The sequence below is a fragment of the Kogia breviceps genome, chromosome 10 (genome assembly GCF_026419965.1).
Source record: "Kogia breviceps isolate mKogBre1 chromosome 10, mKogBre1 haplotype 1, whole genome shotgun sequence".
Taxonomy (NCBI): Eukaryota; Metazoa; Chordata; class Mammalia; order Artiodactyla; family Physeteridae; genus Kogia; species Kogia breviceps.
The window spans coordinates 37021725-37038574 of NC_081319.1; the positions used below are offsets into that span (position 1 = coordinate 37021725).

A 16850-nucleotide genomic window follows, 5' to 3' on the forward strand; every position below is an offset into this window, starting at 1 on the left:
ATGGGAAACCCAAACGAACTTTTGGGCCAACCCAATATTACTTCAACACAAGCTGAAGGAGAGGGGACTCCCAACCACAAGGAAGGCTTCCAGAAGAGAGGTAATGGCTGGAAGGGTGGCTCTATATGGGACTGGGAGACTGGTGGGTGAGGCATTGAATGGAAAAGGCCCAGTTCTGTCCTGGAGGGCAGGATGACTCAGTTTGAATAGCTGGGCTGCAGGGGTGCAGCTAGGATGTAGGGCTAGGAAGTCAGACCAGAAAAGGCAAAAGAGAGCCACAGAGCTTCCCAGTGTTAAGTCTCAAAGAACCACCAGCAGGACACTGGTCAAAATGCAGATTCCTGGGTCAGAATCAAAGGGGCATGGCCCAGGAATATGCATTTTAACCAGACCTCCCTCCTGGTAATGCAGGGGTAGGGTATATCGGGGCCACATTTTGGGAAATGCTGCCTGAGTGGTTTCCAGTTTGAGACCTTGCTTGAAGGGCAAAGGCTAAAGCCATGAATTCTAATCTTGACTGTGCTACTTTCTGATTCTGGGATCTTGGGCAAATTACCCCATGCCCTAAGCCTCAGATTTTGCATCTGTGAAGTGGGAGTGCCCCTCATGCCTCAGTGATGAGTCTGGGTGGGCCCCATTCTGGCAAAGTTGTGGTCCCTCTCCTTCCCCCGTGATTTTTCCTTCCCTCTTTCCTCTCCCTCAATCCTGTCTTGCCTCCCTCCTCAGAGCTGCGGTATAAACTTATCTTATCACCCTGGCCCTGGGCAGGGGAGCTCAAGCCTCCGGAGTTCAGGCAAGGTCAGGCTCCATTCTGGGCATGATGCTGGCATCTGGCCTCCCTGACTTTCTCCTTCTACCCCACTCTCTGCCCCATCTGCATCATCTTCACCGTCAAGGGCTGCTGCATACAGCATCTGCCCAGAGATCAAGGCAAAAGAAAAACGTTGATGCTAGCCCCAGGATTCATCCTTTTCCACTCCGGGTTCCAGGAACTATTTTTAGCAGTGCCCCTCTATAAGGATCACACAGCCCAGAGACCTTGAGCAAGCTTACTGCTTTCCTCTGGGCCTCATTTTCCACATCTGCCAGCCAGCTGAGAAATCTTGCTAGCCTTCACCTCAAGGAGACCCGAATGGACATGAGACAGTTTTAGAGACAGACAAAACCTCCAGCCTGTGCTGCTGATGGTCTGTGTGGCCTTGGCCTTGGCCCAGCAGTGCTCCTTGGGGTGTCAGTCCCTGTCTGAATAGTGGTGGGTGAGGGGCCAGCTTTGCAGAGTGGCTAGAGTTTCTAGAAACAGCTCAGGTCTGCCCTGAGGGTTGGAAACATGAGCTCCAGGGTTTACAGTGATAGGGCCCGGGGGTTATGATAGGAATTTGGGGATTGGGCGGGACAAGAGGGTTCTGAGGCCCCCAACACCTGCCTTATGCTGGCCCTGCCTTTGGAACCCTCTCAGGCTCTGGCCTACCTGGGCAGGCCTGGGCCTGTGTTTGTGAAGCCATCTACAGGTCAAAGGGTGGGCTCCAATTGACTAGTCGGGAAAGAGGCCAGAGTGGGGCAAAGCCATCAAATCCTCCAGGAAGCAGGTCGGGGGTGGTACACAAGGAACAGCACCCCACCCTCTTGCCAAATGAGAGCAGGAAATTCCCCGAAAGCAAACACTATCCTTCCAGAGAGCCCCAGAGGGCCCTGGAACCTAGCCTTCTAGTCTACCACCCACAGACTGTGGCCCAGACATGTTCTGTTTGACCCACACGGTGCTTTTTTTTTTTTAAATTAATTTATTTATTTGGTTGCACCAGGTCTTAGTTGCGGCAGGCAGCCTCCTTAGTTGTGGCATGCGAACTCTTAGCTGCAGCATGCATGTGGGATCGAGTTCCCTGACCAGGGATTGAACCCGGGGCCCCTGCATTGGGAGCATGGAGTCTTATCCATTGCGCCACCAGGGAAGTCCCCACACAGTGGTTTTAAACATGTGAATTAGTTGTTAAGATTTTGCAATCAGGAGATTGTTAAATTGAAACTCAGATTTACAGCTTCTCTTGAGGACTCAGCAGACCTGGAGCCCCTGGGCTGGCCCAGGCAGGACATGCTTTCTCCACTTCTCCACCAGCACTCCCTTCAGTGGGTCCCCAACCCTGTGGACATGTGATGTCCAAGCAGTGACAACTGTCTGGCCTTGCAGACCTCTGAGTGTGTGTCTGTAGCCCTAACCCATTTTAGAGCCGGGATGACTAAGACCCAGAGAGGGGAGAGGACTTGTTCAAGGCCACACAGCAAGTGAGGTTTGTGCTGCAAAGGGATCCAGGTGTCCTGCTTTCTAGCCCCCACCCTGGGCTCTTTTGCCCTCAGCCTCTGGAGGAGGGATGGGGGGTGAGGGGAAGAATCAGAAGTGGGCCCAGAAGTGGGTTCTCCAGTGCTTGTCCTCACCCCCAGGCCCTGCCTGCAGGTCAGGCCAGAACAGGCCCCGTGAGGTGATGGAGTGGCGATGGAAGGTGAAGGGAGCAAGATAAGCCTGCCTCCTCCAGCTGGTGCTGGATGCACAGTGTGAAGGAGCCTTGCTCCCTGCCCTGGGCTGCTGGGGAGGCACCCCAGGAAAGGAACCATTATAGGCTGTGACCAGTGTGGGCAAGGGGCCTGGGATGGACAGTGGTGGGGAGGGGGGACCCACCTTGGAACTGGGACCTGGTATCAAGGAGATACCGCCTCTGATGGAGCAGCCAGGCTGAGGGGCCCTCAGGGGAGGCTAGAGGAGCCTGGTGTGGAGGAGGGACTTAGGGGGCCAGGGAGGCTGGAGGCAAGAGGGAGAAGGAGGAGGTATGTGGCAGAGGGGAGGGCAGGGGTCAGAGTCCCAACCAACCATTGCAGAATCCCACTGTTATCAACACTGTGATTATCAACCAAGGCAAGGGCCTCATTTCTCTCTGGCCCTGGAGGCATTTAAAAGCCTACCCAGCACACATTCTGACCAGAAGAGGTGGGAGCTGGATAAAGGAAGGGAGGGTGGGGGAGAGAGTGAGCGAGGCTCAGCGAAGTGGTGCTGGGTGGACCGGGGTAAAAAGAAGGCCGGGGAGGATGATACTATGATGAACAAGTGTGGCAACAAGTAACAGCTCTATTTAGATGTTTGGCAACAGCTCTATTCAGATGTTTGGCCTGGTCCCGGCGAAGCAGCCCTCTAGGTCTGTGCAATGATTAGCCACATACGTTGGACAGAAGCTCAGAATGGTTAACTAACTTGCCCAATGTCACACAGCCAGCAGGTGGAGAACATGGCTGACCTGCTGGCCTCTGATCTAGCGCTCCACCCCGGGGAGATTAAGGAAGCTGGCAGGAATGAGGCTGGGACTGTGTCTAAGGGTTTCAGGTCTCAGTGGAAGCTTTTCTCTACCTCTGGGTGTTGGTCCAGTTAGGGTGGGCACATGGCAGTGACCAGCCAAGGAGCCAGCCAGCCGGACCCTTAGGGGAAACCACCCACTTCCAGGAACCTCTGGGCAACCAGCCACAGCCTCAGGAGGCGAGACATCTTTCTGACCCCACACGCTGGCAACACTGTGCTCCCTCTCTGTCCCCTGCACGTGGGTCAGAAGCTCTGGGCTTCGTTGCCTGGCATGGGAGATCCCAGCCTGCTGGAGTCCATCTTCTGCCCCGCCCTCCTTGGGGGGCCCGGGGGCTGTAGGTTCTCTGCCCCACACTCTAGAACCCATCCCTCATGGGGTGGAGCAACACTCCTCTGCCTCCTTTCCCTGTTCCCATGCCGTTCCTGTCCTTTCTCAGTACTAACAGTAATTCCCTAATACCACCCACTGCCCTATTGATTTCTGTCCCTACCATAGACATGGTCCCAGGCACTTCTGTGCATTTTCCTATCTGATCCTCACATGCCGCTAGTGTGGAGTAACCACCCGCAGCCCTGCCCTCAGAGTGGAGCCGACTCTGGCTCGTGTTCACCTCCCAGCTCCATCCCTCTGTGTGCTCCTTAGCCTTAAGCGTGTGGCACAGGTTCTCTGAGCTTCAATTTCCTCATGCGCAAAAGGAAATAATGCGTTCTGTGGTGGTTAAATGTTATGTATCAACTTGGCTAGGCGATGTTGCCTATTGTTTGTTTAAACACTGGTCTGGATGTGGCTGTGAAGGTATTTTGTACATAGGATTAACATCTGTAATTAAAGTAAAGGAGGATATCCTTGATAATGTGGGTGGGCCTCATACAGTCAGCTGAAGACCTTAAGAGCAAAACCTGAGGTTTCCTGGAGAAGGACTTCTGCTCCAAGCTGTAATATAGAAATTCTGCCTGAGTTTCCAGCCTCCTGGCCTGCAGTACAAATTTCAGATTTGCCAGCCTCCACAATCATATGAGCCAATTCCTTGAAATGAAATAAATCTCTCTCTCTCCATATATGCTAAATATATATCTTATTGGTTCTGTCTCTTTGGAGACCCCTGACTGGGATACTTTCTATAGACAAGGTTGACACGAGGACTCCCTGAGACCCTGCCTCCATGCTTGGGGGAGGGACCAGCCCCTGGAAATGGTATGCAGTTAGTATTAGCTGTTGGCTACAGATGAGGGAACGGAGGCTTGGAGAAGTGACTTGTCCAAAGTTTCAGATCTGGAGTCAAGATTGGAGCTAGGCCTGCCTTCCTGCCTCTCTCAGTGTGTCCTTGCCCTGCCACCCACCTCATTGCCCAAGGGGCTGCTGGTGTCTCCCTCGCTCCAGGGGTTCCCTTTGGGTTAATTAAAGCCCTCAAGCCCTGGTCGGGGGTGAGACCAGAGGCACTGTTGGGGCCTGGCGGGTACTGAGTTAACTGTTTCTTGTGCAAGACTAGCAAGCTCCTGGCATGTCATCATTCACCAGCCCTAAAACTGTGGTGACCGTGCTGTGGCTTTTAGAGTCATTGTGAGTGAAATCAACCAGGAGGGATGGCTTCCCTTCACTTTAGGGAAGCCTTCTCAGCCCCACTCTGCACTCTGCAAACCTTGCAAGCTAATCTCTTTGCAGCATAGACCTGAGTTGGCAGCACAGAGGCCCACAGAGGCCAGATGGGGTGAGGCAGTGCATGCCCTGTGCCCCCTGGGCTGAGGGGAGGCCCCATCTCAGCTCTGGCCATTCTCATCTCAAGGAACACAATCTGGTGTGGCCAGGCCTTCCTCCCATTTTTTGAGAAAAGCCTCACATCCAGATTTTTATGTGAGCACTCTAAATTCTTATTGTTTTTTAATAGCAAAAACTTATTTATTTGAATAGATAATATTTGTATATGCTAACAATGCAAATAGTATGACAGGGTAAACAGAGAAATTCCCCTCATCCAGGTCTTTCCCCAGATACTACCACTGCTCCTAAGTTCTCACGGGTCCTTCCAGAAAGATCCCCCTCATTTATTAAACATTTATCAGTTGATTGTCTACTATGTATCCAATGCTGCACTTATGAAATATAGTCTTCTTCACTCTTTGTACTTAACACTATAGCTTGGAGAGGGCCCTGTAAGTGAACAGGGAGTGCCCATCCTTTTTCACGGTTGCATAATACTCCACTGCACTGTTGTTCATGGTTCACGCGCTTAGTCCCTTACTGATTATTTGGTGGTTTTCAGTAGGTTGTGCCTACAAACATCCTTGAACATGCCTCCTCATATGGGGTGAGGACCTCTGTGGGATATTTAGAAATGAAATCACTGGGTCAAAGGTGAAATTGAAGGTCAGAATCTTTGTTTTTTTTAATGTTTTAATTTTATATTAGAGTATAGTTGATTTACAATGTTGTGTTGGTTTCAGGTGTACAGCAAGGTGATTGAGTTATACATAGTCATATATCTATTCTTTTTCAGAGTCTTTCCCCATATAGGTTATTACAGAGTATTGAATATAGTTCCCTGTGCTCTGCAGTAGGTCCCTGCTGATTATCTAATTTATACTGGGTTAGCCAAAAAGTTCATTCAGATTTTTCTGTAACATCTTATGAAAAACCCAGACAAACTTTTTGGCCAACCCAATATATAGTAGTGTGTATATGTTAATCCTAACCTTCTAATTTATCCCTCCCCCCAACCCACATTTTCCCTTTGGTAACCATAAATTTGTTTTCTAAGTCTTTACATCTGTTTCTGTTTTGTAAATAAGTTCATTTGTATCATTTTTTTAGTTTCCACATATAAGTGATATCATATGATAGTTGCCCTTTTCTGTCTGACTTACTTTACTTTGTATGATCATCTCTAGGTCCGTCCATGCTGCTGCAAATGGCATTATTTCATTCTTTTTTATGGCTGAGTAGTATTCCATTGTATATATGTACCGCATCTTCTTTATCCATTCCTCTGTTGATGGACATTTAGGTTGCTTCCATGTCTTGGCTATTGTAAATAGTGCTGTAGTGAACATTGGGGTACATGTATCATTTTGAATTATGGTTTTCTCCAGATATATGCCCAGGAGTGGGATTGCTGGGTCAAATGGTAGCTCTATTTTTCTTTTTTTTTCTTTTTTTTTCTTTTTTTTTTTGTGGTACGCGGGCCTCTCACTGTTGTGGCCTCTCCCGTTGCGGAGCACAGGCTCCGGACGCACAGGCTCAGCCGCCATGGCTCATGGGCCCAGCTGCTCCGCGGCACGTGGGATCTTCCTGGACTGGGGCATGAACCCGTGTCCCCTGCATCGGCAGGTGGATTCTCAACCACTGCGCCACCAGGGAAGCCCTATTTTTCGTTTTTTAAGGAAACTCCATACTGTTCTCCATAGTAGCTGTGCCAATCTACATTTCCCCCAACAGTGTAGGAGGGTTCCCTTTTCTCCACACCCTCTCCTGCATTTATTGTTTGTAGAGAAAGTCAAAATCTTTGATTCCAACTTTGTTTTTTCTCTCATATAGAATTGTATGCATTCTTATAAACAACCTCAGATTCTTGCTGGAGTGAGGTAGTTTTCAAGAAATAGATAAATAGATTTACTCATTCAGCAAATACTTATTGTGTACCTACTGTTTACCGGGCATTAAACTAGGTCCCAGGGTAGCAGCTGTGAACAAGACAGATGCAGTCCTGCTCTCATGGAGTACACAGTCTAGTGGGGGAGACAGATGTAAACACAAGCCCATCCAAACACGTGATCACATGAGAGTGAGAGCTCACACAGGTGGTTTGATTGGCCAGAACAGAGACTGCTTTATTTGGGGGCTTGGAGAGGACTCCTGAGGATGGGACATTCCAGGTGAGTCCTGAAGAATGAGAAGAGCCAACCAGGTGATGTTGGGGAGGAGGAGGGCGGGCTGGGGATCCATGACCTTGGTTGCTTCCAGCTCCGGTTACTACGCTTCATGACATAGGCAGTTGGAAATATCACCCATCGTGCCAGGCACCAAGGAGGTGTTGGATACGTCTCATTATATTGCTATCATTATGAGCAAAATGCAAACGAGGATGCATGGATGAGAAGTTGGGGGAAGTGGGCAGTACTTGGAAGATGGGCTCGGCCTCTCTAGGCCTTTGAGGACCCTGAGGAGGGAGAGTGGAGAGGAGCTGGAAGGCCTCCAAGCCCTCGTTGAAGTCACAGAGGCTGGTGTAGCTGGTGGGAAGGAGCATGAGGGGCAGCAAAGGCAGTCTGGGCCCAACTGAGGGGACCCCCGAGAGCTAACAGAGAGGTGGACCTTGTTCTGTGGGGTCTGGGATTGGGGGAAAGCTCTGAAGCGTTGGGGTCAATCCTAGGTGAGACAGACCCTAGGCTTTAGGCAGAGTGAAATGCCAGGTCCAGTCAGGGGAGGCTGGGGTCAGGGGAGGGCAGTCATGGCATTTACCCGACCTCCAGAGCCCTTCCGGCTTGATACAAAGACCTGGTTGTGACACCAGCTCAGAGCTTCCCTCCAGCTAACGGCCACCATCCCACCCAGCCCCTAGCTTCCTCTTTTCTGAGCTACCCACATGGAGGTCCGTTGGGACTATGCCTTCATTGCTTTGACTTGGGGGGCCTGGGGGGCTAGAGGGGTCAGCAGAGCTGGTGGTTCAGAAGAGGTGCTCCATGAGCATTTGGTGAATGAATGAATGCATGCACACATGCATGAATGAATGGAGTGGGTAAATAGATGAGGATTCTCCATGGACTGTGTGTGAATGCATGTGTGTGGTGGTTTCTCAGGCCCCAGAGCTGGGGGCAGCTTGTGGGCAAGTTGTGTCAGCAAAGAGGTAAGTGTGGAAAGTGGGAAGCCGATGGCTGGTCAGCAGATAGTGCAGAGATGGGCAGGAGAATATGAGCAAGGTCGTTACCAGGCACTCGGTTGCTTGGGCATTTGCATGAGTCTGCCCCTGGCAAGATCTGCGAGCACCCTACCACTGCACCCCATCTCGTCCATGCACAGACTCACAGGGCCCTCCCCGGGGTCCGTGTCATCTTCCTCCACGCCATCCTCTGTGTTCACCCTGGAGCTGGCTGTCTTTGATCCTGGTCCTGGTCTGTGGACTGTGTGTGTGGTCAGCACCCAGTTAAGGCCCCGTGGGGCTGGGCTGAGGTGAGGGCTGCGGGACAGACGGAGGGCAGGTGGCAAGTCTTCCCCATCACAGACCCTAAGCCTCTCTCCTGGTCCTTCTCCTGTTGCCTCTGTGGCCAGCACATCAGATGACCATGATTCTGCATGGCAGCGCTCCCACTTTATATCTGGGTAACTACATTTAGAAAATAGTTTTCCACTGCTTTCCCATGTCTTAGCAGACAGAAAATTGCTGGCAGCTCCGAAGTGACAGTTCAGGTTTGGGAGTTCTTAGGGCCAGAGAAGCCTGCTGGTCATATTCACAGGTGCACGCACTGGATATCTCTCAAATTCACATGTGGTCCCAGGCCCACAGGTGCCAGAGTCACTAACACCCCCTCATGCACAGCCACATGCCCAGCCACTCTAGTCATAGGGACAGCAACACACATGAAAACAGCCACACGTAGGTGCAAAAGTCACACTTGTTGCCGGCAGACATACAAGGACCGCCACCATGCACCATGGTGATACGCGGTGTCACACACACGTGGGCTGGGCAGTGTAGGGTTATAGGGTTGTGCATGGTGCTTCACCTCTCACCCTTACTGCCCCCCCACCCCGAGTGCTCACTAGTTCCCGGGGTTGTGTCATCACTGTCCCTTCCCCCACCTGCATCCCTAATTAGGTCAGTATGTCCCCCTTGGGAGCTTGGGAAACATAAGTGGTTTGTAAATCACCCGAGTCCAGTCAGGGTCACCTTGGGACATTCGTGCACTTTCTAAAGGGCAGTTCCATGTTAGGCACAGGCAGGAGACCAGAGAAGATACATGGAAGTGCGCCTGAGGTGGCTCTGGTCTGCGTTCAGGCTGTTTAACAGATGTTCTCTGAAAAAAATGTTCTGTGGTTAAGTAAGTTAGGAAAGCATATTCTATAATTCAGCTGGACTGAACAAAGGCGAACCGGTTTCTTGTTTGTGGGTTTTGGCAGGGTCGTGTGCTGCCAGAGCGTTCAGGGTGGTGTTGGGGGGTGATAGTGTGGGTCCTATTTCCCACCCACGCTTTCTTCTCAGAGCCTCCGGTGGGCTGGGAGCACTGGGGCAAGGCTGCTTGGGGGGCACCAGTAATCCCTGGGCCACTAACTCTGTGTCCCACCCCAGGGATCCAGATTCAGCAGCGCACCCAAGAATCTGCATCTCTACAAGTTCTCAGGTGGTGCTTCTGGGACCATACCTGGAAAACAGCAGACCTTAGAGCGGCCAGAGGGATCTTTTCAAAGCAAAAATTGCCTGGGGTTCCTCCTCTGCTCAAAGCCATCTCACTCAGTGGAAGCCAAGTCCTCATGGGAGTCTGCAAGGCCCCCCCACCTAGGTGACCGACCCTCCCCCCAAGTCTGTTTCTCTGTCCCTTAAACCCACCCAGCAAATCCCCACCTCGGGTCTTTGTGTTGCTGCCCCTTCTGCCCTGAAATGCTCCTTCCCTAGATCTTGGTGGCTACAACCCCTCCTGCCCTATCCCTTCCTTCTCACCCCTCCAACCTCATGCTTGTACCCCTGCTCTTCCAAGAGGCCTGCCGTGACCACTATAGCTTCTGCAGCCCTCCGAGTCCACTCCATGAGGCCAAGTCCATGCTGTCTTGTTCTCGGTTCCATTCCCAGCGCCGAGCATGGTGCTGGGGGTCGGGGGAGGGGCTGGGTGCTGTTAGATGAACAGAGCTGGAGCAGCCCAGGGGCCAGCAGGGCTGAAGCTCGGGCATCCCCGGCCAGCCAGCCTGAGCAACTGGAGCCCTCACACAGGACGACTCTAAGTGGCACTCTCTGGTCCGATGGCAGGTCTGGTGCCCTGGGAGGGGGTGGGGAGGAGGGGACAAGTACCCAGATGGGGGTAGTGGGCGGTGGCCCTGTGGGCAACAAAGCTCTGTCAGTGGCTTCAATGCTCCTTATCAGTGCTGACCTGTGTCCTCTCCTTGGAGCACTTGGTGTCCTGACACATCTCTCCAGAGTTCATGGAAACGTGGATGAACTTGGCTCACCGGCACATCACAGTGACTCAGGCGAGGTCAGAGGGTGTCCTTTGGCAGAAACCAGAAGGTTCTGAGGAACAGGGGCCCCATCACACCCTCAATTGGCTCCGGCCTGGCCTAGAGGTGGCCCTAGTGGGCAGCTGGGAGAAAGAGGGTTAGCCCAGGCCTGTCTGGCTGCCGGGTGCATAGGAGTGATGGGGAGGAGGTGGAGGAATGGCAGACTCCCCTCTGACCTAGTCCTCTGTGAGGTCTGCTGGGTAGCTGCCCAGAATCTGCACTGGCGTCCCTGGTGCCTGTCTGAGTCTGTGTTCTGCCTCCCTCCGAAAGTGGTTGTGCTGGCTGTACATCCACAGTCCTCTCCCGTCATGTCAAGGCTGTGGGTTTAAGCAGCCTTGGGTGTTGGGATAGTCTATGAATTTGCCCGTGATGTCAGTGGTGGCCTTGCTCAGGACTCCCAAGAAATCTTCTGACAAGCAAGGCTTATTTATTTATTTATTTATTTATTCTTAAATATTTATTATTATTTTTTTTGGCCATGCCGTGTGGCATGTGGGGTCTTAGTTCCCTGACCAGGGATCAAACCCGTGCCTCCTGCAGTAGAAGTGTGGAGTCTTAGCCACTGGCCCTCCAGGGAAGTCCCTGACAAGCAAGGCTTTGACTTTAGGGTCCTCCTGCCCCGGGAGCTGGCATCAGGCCCTGAGCCTTGCTTTGAATGGCTCTGCCTGGCCAGTGGACTGCAGGCTGAGGTCTCTAGGTCACTCATCCCGGCCCTCCTGGGTGCAACTACATGAGCAGTGTCCTGCTTCCCATGTGCCCATATCTGCCCACACATGTGTGCAGGTGCAGGAAAAGTCTGCAGTCTGCGCTTCTGCACCTCCACCCTCCACCCCTGCCTGCCCTTCTTTTTTTTTTTTAAATTGACAAAACATTATACTAGTTTCAGGTGTACAATGTAATAATTCGATATTTGTATGTATTGCAAAATGATCACCATGATAAGTCAGTTAACATCCGTTGCCATACACAGTTCCAAAAAAATTATTTTTCTTGTGATGAGAACTTTCAATATCCACTCTCCTACCTATGTTCAAATACACAATATGGTATCATTACCTATAGTCACCATGCTGTACATTTCACCCCCACGAATTATTCACTTTATAACTGGAAATTTTCTTTTTTCAGCTACAATTTATTTATTTTTAAAAATTTATTTTATTTATTTATTTTTGGCTGTGTTGGGCCTTCGTTGCTGCGGGTGGGCCTTCTCTAGTTGTGGCGAGCAGGGGCTACTCTTCATTTTGGTGTGCAGCTTCTAATTGTGGTGGCTTCTCTTGTTGCAGAGCACAGGCTCTAGGCAGGCAGGCTTCTGTAGTTGTGGCTTGTGGGCTCTAGAGCGCAGGCTCAGTAGTTGTGGCGCATGGGCTTAGTTGCTCCGCAGCATGTGGGATCTTCCTGGACCAGGGCTTGAACCTGTGTCCCCTGTATTGGCAGGAGGATTCTTAACCACTGTGCCACCAGGGAAGTTCCTACCATTTATTGAGAGCTGACTATGTGCCAGGCCTGTGGTTTAATCCTACTGCAACCCTATGCCGTAGGGTTGTGTTTCCCCAAAAGATATGTTGAAGTGCTAACTCCCCAGTACCTGTGAATGTGACTTTATTAGGAAATAAGGTCGTTAAAAACATAAAGAAGTTAAAATGAGGCCATACTGGATGAGGGTGGGTCCTAATCCCATAACTGTGTCCTTACAAGAAGAGGGAAATTTAGACCCAGAGGCACATAGAGAAGAAGGCCATATGAAGAAGGAGAGAGATTGGAGTTATGCTCCACAAGCCGAACCCCTGGGTCTACCAGAAGCAAGGAAGTGTCCTCCCCGAGAGGCTTTGGAAGGACCCTGCCAACACCTTGCTTTGTGACTTCTAGCCTCCAGAAGTAGGAGAGGATAAATTTCTGCTGTTTTTAGCCACCCAGTTTGTGGTGTCTCGTTACAGCAGCCCTGGGAAACTAATACACCTGGTTTCTGTTAGGATATCCATTTTACACGAGGAAATAAAGCTCAGAGAGGTTAAGCTCTTGCCCACAGGTATGCAGCAAGTCAGCGTTGCACATGGGATTGGAACCCAGATCTGCACAACTCCAAGCCTGTGGGCCCAGCCTCTCCCCTACAGACTCCCCTTGGCTCCATTCCCTGACCCACTACAGTACCCCAACCCCTGCAGCCTCAGGGGAGACCCCATCCCCTCCCAGCTGGGGGCCGCTGGTCTTCTTCACTAGCTCCTAAAACTCCTCCATGTCCTGGCTTCCCCAAGCTCCAGTCTTACCTTCCCCAGCAGACTTCAGGTGTGCCCCTCACTGTCCCCCTGGACCCCACATAGCCTCAGTCCTTGGTGCTGCTCTCAGCTGTCCACGTGGGAGTTCTGGTACCCCACAGCCAGGACCCCTGATCCTCCTGTGCATCTCTGTGCAGTCATGATCTCCCCGTGGCCACACCCCTTCTTCCTGCTGCTCCCAGGTCTCCACGGCCAGGCCTCTGTCCCCAGACCTCTCCCCCTCCAGCCATGTTCAGGATGGACCCTCTAAAGGGGAGTGCTGACTGCACCCCCTCCCTGGCACCCCAAGCTACCAGCAGGCCCCACTGCCCCCGAGGGGCATTTGAGGCCACTGTCCAGGCCCCTGTGGGCAGCAAGGTTCAGACAGAGGAGGCCCCGGTTGCCTTCTCTGCAGTAGAGAAGGCCTCCCCCATCTCCCTGCCCCCAGCCCATTTGACTCCCCGCTCTGCCACCTCCACCCTGGCCCAAGGGCAGAAGCTGCCACTGCCCAAAGCAGGTCCAGGTCTGCTCAGCCAAATTTGGCGGAGGCCTGGCATGGTTTGACAAATCCTGAGCCAGCCTGTTCAGGAAAGGGAAGGAGAGCAAGGCCATAGATAGCTCATTTGATGTTGCAATAGCCTTCCCCTGGCCCAGTGGAGGTTTGCACAAGGAGAGGTCATTGGAGTCCATGCATCCATGTGATGTAACCGGGCAGCGGATCATACACAGGAGCATAGACATGGGGTGTAGCAGCTGGTGTCGGCGCTCTACCTGCTCCCTCCCACTTATCGTTTTGGGGCACACAAGCCTGACTTCTTACTTCCAGTACCAGAGACCCTGTGCTGAGGACTTTCTCTGCTCCAGAAGACTCTAGGCCTGGTGTAGGACTGGCTGGAAATGCCAGGCTGTCGAGTGTGGGTGGATAAACCCTCAACTCCCTCACCTCAGGTGAGATGACCCTGAGGCACGTTCTGTATTGGGTCACAGGCTCTCCAGAGACCTTAGGCTCTGGTCACCTGAGGTGGTAACTTGCTTAATAATGCCCTTCACTGGCTGCTCTCCATCCTTTGTCTCATGCTCCACTCCCTACTGGTGTTTTCTAGAGTCACCTCCCAAATAAATGAATTAACCTTGAATCCTTTCTCAGCTTCTGGAGGAACCCGAACCAAGATACACAGGCATCTCCCATAGGCATGCGCACTTGTGCAACAGACACACAATCACGTACAAGCACTCAGAGGCACACGTGGGCACACACAGACACACAGTCACACACCTTCATCCGTTCCATATGCTCTCGAGAGGGGACCAGAATGAACTGACAGGACCCTCCCTCTGAAAGCACTTGGATCCTCAGAAGAAAACCCTGTCCTTCTTGTACTTCAAATCCCCACATGCGCCTTCTCCTGGAAGCCCCCCAATCCTGCCAACAGAGGGACACCATCAGTGCTGAGCCAGAACATCCGGAAGGACACACAGAGGGCTTAGCCTGCTTGGTGGCCCTTTCCCTCTCTGGTTCCCCTGGAGCAGAGGCTCTGGTTCATCACATGCCTCCCCCATGACCCTCCAGAATGCCTGGGGACCCCAGAACAGGGTGGGGCACGCAGCTGGCATTCCACAGACGCTTGTGGAATAGAACTGTCTGCTCCTGACCCCCTAGCAAGCCACTCCCTGAGTCCCAGCATCACTGGGGACCTTGGGAAGGATTTCCTGGTGTTCCTCAGGCCCAGTGGTGGTTCCAGGGATTGAATTGTCACACAAGTTTGGTGACTTTTTCCAGTACCAAGGCAGGGCTGAGTGCCCAGGACCCCCCTGTGATCAGCAGGGTGTGATCCCTGCTTGCACAGAGCTCATAGCCCGGGGGAGATAGATGAGAAAGCTCCAGCATATAATCAGTGAAGGGGATGGAGGCATGAGGAGTGTATGGGGTGGGGCCGGCAGAGATGTCTCTGAAGAGGTGATGTCCAAGCCAAGGCCCGAAAGACCATGAGTGAGCAAAGCGATGAGCTGGGGGAAGAGCAGCCAGACAGAGAGAACAACCAGCGCAAAGGCCCTCAGGAGGGTCTGAGCACAAGGGAGGCCAGTGTGGCATGATGAGGAAGGGGAGACCAAGGGGGCCTGCCTACCATTGCCTCCAGCCCTTCCTCTTCCAGCTGACCACATCCACCCATTGTGACCAGAAGTGTCCTAGAGGTCACCTATGGATGTCCTTGTTGTACCGATGGGGAACCTGAGACCTGAGATGGGATCACAGAGCAGGTTGGGGTCAGAGCTAGGACTTGTCGAGTCTGGGTCCCTGGCCAAGGCATCATAGCTGAGTGACAGTCCCCTGGCTCCTCTAGGGTAGGATGGAGCTGTCCAGGCATTATGGTGCCCAGGTTTCTTTATCAGGTCCTGGGACCACCATGTCACAATCCCAGGGGCTTGTTATAAAGGTGGGCTCCGAGCCCCACCCAGATTCATGGAGTCAGACTCTATGGCTGGTCTGGGAATTGGCATTTATACCAGCTGCACCTAGACTCCGGAAACCCTGTGCCCTAGGCCCCCTGTGATCCTGGTCTTGGCAGTCCCACTCCCTTTGATAAACAGCTGAATAACCCTTCTATGGCCCTGCTTCTCAAACTGAGGATGGGGGCAGGTCATAAAACCACAGGATAAACTGGGGCATCTTCCTGAATATGAGTGTGACTTAACTGGTCCATCATTAAAACATTAATTTGATATTAAAAAGATATTGAAAAGAAGAGTAGATGCTAAACTTACTTGACAGTTTAAGATAAAATATGAGACAACAAAGGACTTTCTAATGTGGGGTTCGCTGCCTTGGGACTGTTTCGGCCTCCATCCCTGCTGTTGGGGGTAAAGTCTTGAGGCCCTCTTAAGGTTTACCGGGCCCTGAACTATTTAAGCATTCTTAGTTCTTCTTCCTGTATTTGTTAGGATTAAGTGTTCAGGCTGTGCAGACAGACAGACTTGGGTTGGAATCCTGGCTCCCCATTTAGTAACTCTGTGCCTCAGTTTCCCCATCAGTAAAATGGGCATAATATTGTACTACTCCTGGGGTTGTAGCTAAAACTTCACATGGCTTTTGGTGTACAGTGACCTTTGGTAAATGAAAATCATCAGTTATTTTATTGCTGGCACTATTCCAGGCTGGTTCACCACACCACAATTCAGAGCTCCTTGGAGGAGGGAAATCTGATTATCCTCTGGTCTCATGGGTACCTGGCCTTATCTTTCCATCCCAAATGCTCTGGGGGCAGCCAGCAAAGATCTGCTAGGGGGCCTGAGGAGCTGTGGCCTGCATCCTTCTACCTTGACCAAGTTCCCTGGGTTCGGGCTGGTGTCACCAAACCCCCCCTCAGTTGGGCAGTGGGACATGGGGACCAAGATTTTCTTGGTTACTGTGGACGGGACAGTGAGCTTTCCGGCCTCACCAGGAGACTGAAGCCCAAGAGGCTCCATGACTTGCCCAGGGCCAGAGAGCCAGTCCATAGCCTAGGGCTGTGCAGTCCAATACGGTAGCCACTAGCCACATATGGCTGTTTACATTTCGATTAATTAAAATTGAATAAAATTTTTTTTTAAATACAGCACACTCGCAGTGCAATGAGTGAGCCTCACCCTGGGAAAACCACCTTCGTGATCATGGTATCTCCCCTGCCAGGTAAGTATAAAATTGAATAAAATTTAAAATTCTGTTCCTTAGGCACGGTAGCCACGTTTCAAATGTTGGATAGTCACATGTGACCAGTTGGTCAGCGTGGATACAGAACACTTCCATCGTCACAGAAAGTTCTCTCGGTCACACTGATCTAGAGGGGTTGTTCTCAGCCTTGGCTGCGCACTTGACTCACCTGGAGAGCTTTTAAGAAACACTGGTGGCTGGCCCCACCTGCAGAGGTTCTGAATGGCAGCCAGGGCTGAGAACTGCTCCGAAGCCCTGTTTGCATTGTCTACTGGAAAGGTTTCTCTAAACGGTTCAAATTGAATTCAGACTTTTTGTGAGTGTCTGCATCCTGCTTCCAGCCCATGTGTGCAGAGCCAAGGTTGGGGG

The 16850-nt window shown here is 51.9% G+C and overlaps 1 pseudogene; it reads right to left on the reverse strand.

The window, feature by feature from the left end:
* Positions 1 to 16316: 16316 nt before the first annotated feature.
* On the reverse strand, positions 16317 to 16468 carry LOC136792056 (U1 spliceosomal RNA; annotated as a pseudogene).
* Positions 16469 to 16850: the final 382 nt, after the last annotated feature.